Here is a 10,147-nt window from a genome sequence, read left to right as displayed (position 1 = left end):
GAGCAAAAGGTTGGGGGGTGGCAGGTAGCCTAGTGGTTAGAGCGTTGGACTAGTAACTGAAAGGTTGCAAGATCAAATCCCCAAGCTGACAAGGTGAAAATCTGTTGTTCTGCCCCTGAACAAGGCAGTTAACCCACTGTTCCTAGACATCATTAAAAATAAGTATTTGTTCTTAACTGATTTGCCTCGTTAAATATAGGAATAATAAATTGTCCACACCTAAGCCCAAAACAGTGGTGTAACCAGAAATTGGTGGGCCTGCAGAAAAGTGGTTGGGCCCAAAATATGACATTTATATATACAGTACCAGTCCAAAGTTTGGACCATCTGATTCAGGGGCTTTTCTTTATTGGTACTATGTTCTACATTGTAAATAGGGAAGAAACTATGAAATAACCCATTGGTGGAGGAGGCGTATTGAGACACAATGCAAACTACATATCTCTGTCTTAAACTGATACAGTTTTTATTGTTTTATTATGTTACTTAAATTCACACACCGGTTCGTCAATATACTCTTAAGGATTCACTATCATTACACAATCATGTTAAACACTATTATTGCACACAGAGTGAGTCCATGCAACTTAGTGTGTGACTTCTTAACCTCTCCGGGGTAGGGGGCATTATTTTGACATCCGGACGAAAAGTGTGGCTAAAGTAAACCGCCTGTTAATTAGGCCCAGAAGCAGGAACCAGAACCAGGATATGCTTATAATTGGTAGACGTAGATAGGAAACACTCTAAAGTTTCTAAAACTGTTACAATTATATCTGTGAGTATAACAGAATTTATATGGCAGGCGAAACCCCAAGGACAAACCATCCCAAAAAAATGGCTAGTACTATAATTATAAACCCAAGTCCTCCCAAATTGCAGTTCCTAGGGCTTTCACTAGGTGTCAACAGTCTTTAGAAAGAATTTCAGGCTGGGTTTTGGAAAAATTACCCAGAAATTTTAGTTTTTCTAGGTGGCTCCCATTTTGGCTGTATTATTTCCAAGCGCGCGGAGGAAAGCGTGTTCTTTGTTATTTATCTCCGGTAATGAACATACAATTTAAGATGGAGAATAGTATCGTTTATTTGCATATTAGGATACCTAAGGTTAATTATAAACATTGTTTGACTTGTTTGGCAAAGTTTATTGGTAACATTTGGGATCATTTTGTATGTATTTTGATGGAGGGAAACTGGGTGAATTATTGACTGAAGCACGCCAGCTAAACTGAGTTTTTATGGATATAAATATGAACATTATCGAACAAAATGACCACTTGTGATGTTACTGGGACCTTGTGGAGTGCCAACAGAAGAAGATCATCAAAGGTAAGGCATTTTTTATATCGCTATTTCTGACTTTTGTGTCGCACCTGCCTGGTTGAAATATGATTTTCATGTGTTTGTATGCGGGGTGCTGTCCTTAGATAATCTTTGCTTTCGCCGTAAAGCCTTTTTGAAATCTGACACGGCAGCTGGATTAACAAGAAGTTAAGCTTTATTTTGATGTTTAACTCATATATTTTCAAGAAAGTTAAATGTTTGAATTGAGTATTTTTGAATTTGGCGCTCTGCAATTTCACTGGATGTTGGCCAGGTGGGACGCTACCGTCCCACGTACCCGTGAGAATTTTTAAGCACATTTTTACTCCTGAACTTATTTGGTCTTTCCATAACAAAGGGGTCGAATACTTATTGACTTGGTGGTGGAAAAGCATCAATAGCCACCACTTTAGCCCGAACAGGACGCACTTCACCCTGCCCAACCATTTTTCCAAGGTATGTAACGGTCGCCTGAGCAAACTCACATTTTGCCAGATTGATTGTGAGGCGACCCGCAGCCAGACGTTCGAACAAGGCTTGAATACGGGACAGATGTTCTTCCCAAGTATCTGCATAGATCACTACATCGTCCAAATAAACAGCGCACCCGGTCAGACCGGCGACAACCCTGTTCATAAGTCGCTGAAAAGTGGCAGGTGCATTGCGCAGACCGAAACTCATAACTGAATACGAGTACAGACCAAAGGGTGTAATAAAGGCAGAGATTTCACGTGCCCTACTCGTCAGTGGCACCTGCCAATAGCCTTTTAACAGGTCAAATTTGCTCACAAACTTAGCTGCACCGACTTGATCAACACAGTCCTCCATCCGAGGAAGAGGAAATGAATCTGGCTTTGTGACACTGTTTACCTTACGGTAGTCCGTACAAAACGGTTTGTTCCATCCGGTTTACTGACCAAGATACAGGGAGAAGCCCAACTGGAGAAAGAAGGCTCTGCTATCTTACTCTCCAGCATGTACTTGACCTCAGCATCCAGACAACGTAGTTTCTCTGAAGAAACTCTATAGAAGCGCTGACGAATGGGGTCAGCACCTCCAATGTCAATATCATGTTCTATTAAGTTTGTACGTGTAGGTGTATCAGAAAACAAACCTGGAAATCTCTGAATCAGACCAACTATCTCTTTCCGCCCATCAACAGGTAGGTGAGTGAGAAGACTGTCTAAAATATCCAGTGTTTCTGAATTTTTCAATCTACCCTGCAATATACAATCGTCAGGACCAGGAACATCTTCCTCCTCATGCACAGATCTAGCACGACAAGAACCCAAGGAAACAACGGTATCAGCCAAAAGAACAGGTTTACCGTCCTCTGTAGAATCCCACTGTTCAGTCTCAGAGGAACGTGCATAATAGGGTTTTAACAGATTTACATGGCACAGCTGGTGTGCTTTCCTCCGTTCTGGAGTGGCAACTAGATAATTTTGCTCAGTGCACTGGCGCACCACTGTATATGGACCTTGAAACTTGGCTTGAAAAGGAGAACCAACAATTGGCAGCAGAGCAAGAACCTGGTCACCTGGACTAAAGTGACGAGGCTCAGTTCGGCGATCAAATATGCCCTTCATCCTCTCCTGTGAAGATGATAACTTCTCTTTAGCCATTTCACCAGCGGCATACAGCCGTCGCCGGAAATCACACACATACGATAACAGGGACTGAGGAGGCTCGGGAGACTTCCAGTCATCCTGGAGAACAGATAAAAGTCCACGCACCCTATGTCCAAACACAAGGTCATTTGGACTGAAACCTGTGCTCTCCTGTGAAACTTCCCTAGCAGCTAACAGTAACCAAGGCAACCCCTCCTCCCAATCCTTATCCATCTCAGTACAATAAGCTCTCAACAAAGACTTAAGTGTTTGATGGAAACGTTCCAGTGCTCCTTGACTTTGCGCGTGATAGGCGCTAGACAAATTGTGTTTAATATGGAGCTGTTGAAGAACCTGACCAAACAGATTAGAGGTAAAATTAGATCCTTGATCACTCTGAATGACCTTAGGGATTCCAAACAATGAGAGAAACTGAGTCAAAGCTTTTAACACCGATTTAGTCGTGATAGATCGGAGAGGATAGGCAGCAGGAAACCTAGTGGTCTGACACATCACAGTGAACAGGTAACTACTACCCTTTTTAGAACGAGGCAGAGGACCCACACAGTCAATAATCAGATACTCAAAAGGTTGGCTGAGTACAGGAATAGGAAACAATGGTACTGGTTTAATAGCTTGATTAGGCTTACCAGTTAATTGACAGGTGTGACAAGTTTTGATAAAATCAGAAACATCCTCTTTAATCTAGGCCAAAAGAAATGTCTTAATATGCGATTGTAGGTTTTCCTCACCCCCATATGTCCAGCCACGTCGCTGTGAGAAGTTTCCAACACCAACTCACGAAGCTTAACTGGTACAACAACCTGACTAATTGCCTCCCCAGAAAAACACTATCATGAGACACCCACTTTCTCATCAGGACATCCTCTTGGAGAAAATAGCCATGGGCGACATCTCCCAACTGTTCTATAGGCACAATTTGATCACGCAACTCTTCCAACGTGGGGTCATCCCGTTGCGCATTGATTAGATCTGAGCGGGTTACAGATAACGGGATAACAGGGAAAACAGTGACATACTTTGTATTATTATCATTAGTCGGCGCAGTGACCAGTTCGCCACGGCTCATAGAACGTGTCACTGCACACGCAGAGAACACCTCTGGGAAACTCTGTACACTCTCATCAGGAATCCCAACAAATGACGGCTTAGTGGAAACCACTAGAGATGGAAACACGACAGGCCATACACGCTCACCAGCCAAGTTATTCCCAAGGATAACGTCGATACCCTCAATAGGCAACGAAGGACGCACACCCACAACAACTTCACCCTTCACCAGCCCACAATCCAACATCAGTTTATGCAATGGAACTGACAGAGTGTTCAAACCTATTCCCTAATTAGAACACTATTCCCGAATCAGTCTCAGCAGAAAAGGGTAACACAGACTCCAACACAAATGATTCAGAGGCACCTGTGTCTCTCAGGATCTTCACTGGCACTAGGTCTTTACTTCCTAACATAGACACAAAACCTTCTGTAATGAAAGGTAAATAGTCTGGATCAATATGGACTTTCACATTCTCCTGGGCCTGAGGAAATGAGTCATGAATGAACTGATGTGGAACAGGTGCAGCTAATGCAGTAGGCTTAGATTTAGCGTAAGCACCCTTGACCTGAGAAGTGGACATTCGTTTTTCCAATGCCCTGAACCTTGACAGTAGTGACACTCATGCCCAAAGTCAGCTTTACCATGGGAGTCAGGTTCAACCCTAGTTGAATAGAACTCTGCCCGAGAACCAAAGTATCTCGGTGAGCGAAGCCCAAATCTATCCGAACGCCCCCACTCTTTCCGAATACGGGGTTCTGCAAAGACACTTTTGTGAGTCAACACATACTCGTCTGCCAAAACTGCAGCTTCAGCAACATTCTTTACTTTCTGTTCATTAATATACGTGGCAATACGATCAGGAATTGTGTCCTTAAATTGCTCTAACATAATCAGATCACACAGCCCTTGGAAAGTCACAACTGCAGAGGCGGAACACCAGCGATTAAACTGTAAAGACAACTGTCGCGCAAACTCAACATGAGTCTGGTTATCATCCCTTTTTAAAGTTCTAAATCGTTGGCGGTAAGCCTCAGGGACCAATTCATAAATCTGTAACACAGCTGTTTTAACTTTATCATAACTGGCACTATCGTGTACACTAAGAGCTGAATATGCTTCCTGCGCTTTACCAGTCAGCACACACTGCAACATTAAAGTGCGGTCAGAATCAGGCCAACTCCTAGCGTCAGCAACCCGCTGAAAGAACGAAAAGAATGTCTCGGGGTCCCTTTCATTAAACCGAGGCAATAACCGTAAGTTCCCAACAATATCAAATGTCTCTGGGGCACGACCAAAAGCGGAACTACCCCTAGGTAAATCTGGGACACCTTCCCAAAACAAACTCTCCCCTGAGATCTTTCCTTCCCTAACCAACTCTATACGTTCTTGTTGCAATTTGATTTTAGCACGCTCCATATCTTGTTTAAATGCCAATTCCTTTTCATATTTTACACGATCATGCTCTAGCTTCTCACGATCATGCTGCCGATCATGCTCTCTCTTCTCACGATCATGCTCCAGCTGTAACAAAAGCAGTTCTTTCTGCTGTTCAAAAAGAAGGCTACTAGGACTAACCGATGGAATGTCCATTGTAACGTTATGGGGATACGACAAATCCCCAGCAGAGGCTGGCCCAGTGGTAACTTCTAGAATACCACTCTCCATCAGATTGGCCTTCAATATCAACCTAATAGAATTCTTTAGACGTTTATCACTAATCTCAACCTTGTAGTGTTCCGCGACCTTCAACAGCTGTTCTTTAGTACCTAAATCTAACAATTCCTCTGATGGAGAGCGAATGAACTTATCTACATAAGACGCCATAATCACACCAAAAAAAATTCTGGCTCTTCCCTTCTGCTGAGCACACCAGACCACAACCCGAGAATTGACAATCACCCTGAGTACCACAGAAGAGAGATGAGATACGGAGCTTCCCCAAAACCTACAATAACTCAACCCTAGTCTTCGTGCAGATTTGCGGTGGGAATTTACGCACTGTAGCCCGCTGGCAAGGAAATAGAACTCCCAGCATGCTGGCAAATTCCACCAAGCCACGGATGTGCCCCGAGACAACTGCTCAGTCCACAGACACCACACAAAAATAACAAACATTAACCATGCCCAACATATTCCAAAAAATGAAACACGTCGCTAAACCTATCAGGGGAAAAAGGCTATAGCTCCGAGTAGCAAGTTCCACTACCCTACCCAAATCTCCCACCGAGGTACACAGCAGATTACTCACCTCAGACTGATGTCCCAACAGAAAGTAGAACAAGAGTTCAGGCTAGGCAGGGCCTGGAAACTAACCATTATAGTCTCTCCAACACAGCACACAAACCAAACAACAAAAGGCAACCAATACTGGGCCTATCAAACACAATATGCAACCCAAACACGTACCTCCACGGTCTCCCAAACCAATAGTTCAAATATCCCGGACGAGCCCCCACTTGTCACGAACCGGCTCAAAGCCCGTAACAAAGGGAGACAACGTGGAGATAATGAGTAGCAAAATATGTATTTATTACCTAAAGCAACTAAGTATAATAGACAATGGTGTGTGTAATCAGTAATCAGTAGTGTAAGTGAGTGTTTTGCATGCAGGAATGTGATAATGCAGGGTGATGAAAGGTGCCAAAGCAAACAAACAAACAAACAAACAAACAAACAAACAAACAAACAAACAAACAAACGGCCACCAAGAACCACAACACAATCTACAAAGGTGTCTGCATGGAGAGAGTCTCCTCCATGAATGGGGAAGTGGTGTATTTATCCTGGGAGACACCGGGCCCAGGTGTTTCCCATGTAGCTGACGACCCTCCCAACTCCGCCCACCAGCATCCTAATAAGGAAATAACAGAGAGAATACGGCAGACAGAGTGGGAGGGTCGTCACAAGACATTTAAAGCTTTACATTTTTTATTAATTTGTAAAAAAAATGCATAAAAACATTAACTCCACTTTGACGTTATCGGCTATCGTGTGTAGGCCACTGACACAAAATCTCAATGTAATCCGTTTGAAATAGTGAAAACCCTTTTGAATGAAATCTCCACAAGAAAATCTGTTGGCCAGCAAGAGGGAAGGTTGTCAGCAGTTGAATTACAAAGTCTGTTATGCATATTCATGAGGTAAATCTGAATACCAGCTACTGTGCAAACCCATTCCGTGAGAGGGAATTTCATTCCAGTTTATCTGGTCTGTTATATTTCATCATGTCTAACTAACCGAGTGCGCTGCTTGCTCAACCGATTATCCGACTGAAAATGTCCCGGCACATATAAAAAAAAGGTGAAATGTCACTGTAGCTGACGTTTTTCTCATTACATTGCAGTCAATGGGAAAATACAGGTGTCACAGGGTTGGTGCCTAAGTGAATACATTGCTTTCAATGGGGGAAATTAGCTTCACAATTTGGACACATAGAGAAAGGCATCACAGATATGACACCCTCTCTCTCATTCTCCCTATCTCTTTCTTACCCCTCCCTCCTTCACCCTCTCACTCTCCTCCCCCCTCCATTCTCTTTCTCTCCCTCCTCTCTCTCTCTCACCCACCTCCACCTCTCTCTCTACTTTCCCTCTTCCACAGACAGGGTATTGACACGTATGTGAATACATCATATTCAAGGCAAAAAAGTTGGTGATAGAGCTGCAATGGGTAACTTGGTGAAAGAGACAGACAGACAGACAGCCTGGTTCCTCTCTAGGTTTCTTCCTAGGTTTTGGCCTTTCTAGGGAGTTTTTTCCTAGCCACCGTGCTTCTACACCTGCATTGCTTGCTGTTTGGGGGTTTAAGGCTGGGTTTCTGTACAGCACTTTGAGATATCAGCTGATGTACGAAGGGCTATATAAATACATTTGATTTGACAGACAGACAGAGACACACAGACAGACAGACAGATCGATCTACTCACAGGCATACAGACAGACAGACATATCTACTCACAGGCATACAGACAGTTAGGGTTAGGGGGGGTTAGGGTTAGGATTAGGGTTACGGCTAGGGTTAGAGTTGAGCCAAGATGTGAAGATGAAATGAGGGTTAGGTTTAGGTTGAAGATGAAGATGAAATGAGGGTTAAGTTTAGGTTGAATATGAAATGAGGGTTAGGTTTAGGGTTGAGTTTGTCTGTCTCTCTATGGTTAAGGATGTGGACATGAAGCTAGAGTTGGAGATAGGTTAGGGTTAAGGTTAAGGTTAAGGTTATGGTTATGTTAGGGTAAATGTTAGGGTTAAGGTTAGGGTTACGTTAGGGTTAAGGTTAGGGTTACGTTAGGGTTAAGGTTAGGGTTAAGGTTAGGGATATGTTAGGGTTAAGGTTAGGGTTATGTTAGGGTTATGTTAGGGTTAAGGTTAGGGTTATTTTAGGATTTAGGTTAGGGTTATGTTAGGGTTAAGGTTTGGGTTATTTTAGGGTTAAGGTTAGGGTTATGTTAGGGTTAAGGTTAGGGTTAAGGTTAGGGTTATTTTAGGATTTAGGTTAGGGTTAAGGTTAGGGTTATGTTAGGGTTAAGGTTAGGGTTATGTTAGGGTTATTTTAGGGTTAAGGTTAGGGTTATGTTAGGGTTAAGGTTAGGGTTATGTTAGGGTTATTTTAGGGTTAAGGTTAGGGTTATGTTAGGGTTAAGGTTAGGGTTAAGGTTAGGGTTATGTTAGGGTTAAGGTTAGGGTTATGTTAGGGTTAAGGTTAGGGTTATGTTAGGGTTAAGGGTGAGCTGGGAGTGGACATGAAGCTGGTGTTAGAGTTTAACCTTAACCATTTAACAATTAATGTATTTACCCCAACCCCCCACTGCATGTCAGAAAGGTAGGCCTCACTTGAAGCCTGACCTGGAGTTAATATGCTTTTGAGTGACATGGGCAGAATGTTTGAGGCTAGAAACAATATTTACCCATGGAATCATTAAACAGATGCTCCCGACAAACACTAGCCAACATCTGACCATGTGAAACAAACTCTTCACAAGGAACACTTGATCCCACGGGGGTGTTTCTTCCATAGAAAATCATTACCTGCAGCCATGAGGCTTTTTCAGTTAGCTAACCATCCATGCACACAACGAATCATGTGACCTTATAGGGATGCCCTGTGATGAGGTTCAGTTCAGCTTCCTGTGGAAACAGGAAGTGTATAAATTCATCCTCAAAGTTTTCCTTCATTCTCTCCCTGCAGTTAAAAAAAAAAATAGTTTTTAACCTTTATTTAACTAGGCAAGTCTGTTGAGAACAAATTTGCATTTACAACGACGGTCTACGCCAGCCTTTAAATTTGGACGGCGTTGGGCCAATTGTGTGCCGCCCTATGGTAAGGTTGCCTATGGTTACCTATGGGACTCCCAATCATGGCCCGGTTGTGTCTTGAAACTTGAAATGGTCTCTGTCTGTCTGTCTTTCTGCCTGTCTGTCAGCCTGTCTGTCAGCCTGTCTGTCAGCCTGTCTGTCAGCCTGTCTGTCAGCCTGCCTGTCTGTCTGCCTGTCTGTGGGAGAGGGAGAAGAAGCAATGAGAGAAGGGGGAGGCAGGGATAGGAGGGAGGGAGAGAGAGAGGGGGGAGGGAGAGAGAGAGATGAGGAAGGATGCAGGGTTAGGAGGGAGGAAGGGAGGGAGGGAGGGTCAGACAGAGGTGGGAGGAGGGAGGAAGAGAGAGAGATGAGGAAGGATGCAGGGTAAGGAGGGAGGGAGAAGGTGTAGGGAGAAGGTGTAGGTTGGGGGAAGGAGGGATTGGGAGAGAGGAAGGAGAGGGGGAAGGAGGGATTGGGAGAAAGGAGGGATTGGGAGAAAGGAGGGAGAGGGAGAGAGAGAGAGAGGCTGTGGAGTGAAAGGAGGAGAGAGGGTGAAAGATGGGGTAGGTTGAGAGAAGAGAACGAGAAGGGATACACAGGAGGTAGGGAGAAAGACATGAGAAAAACATCAACCATGTTACACTCATCTTTTCCCATCGACTGCAATGTGATGAGAAAAACACTGAAATTTGACCTTTTTGCAAAAATGTGCCTGGATGAAATGTTTGAATAACATCATGTTGGCTTGCTATGGATTCTATCTGAAGATGTTTGCATGTTTAGAACACTGACAAGAAAAGAGCAATCTGATTGGGTGGGCCCCAGATCCACCCCGTGTCTACGCCATCACAT

The sequence above is a fragment of the Oncorhynchus nerka genome, linkage group LG4, assembly GCF_034236695.1.
Source record: "Oncorhynchus nerka isolate Pitt River linkage group LG4, Oner_Uvic_2.0, whole genome shotgun sequence".
Classification (NCBI taxonomy): Eukaryota; Metazoa; Chordata; class Actinopteri; order Salmoniformes; family Salmonidae; genus Oncorhynchus; species Oncorhynchus nerka.
This window is presented reverse-complemented; position numbering follows the sequence as displayed.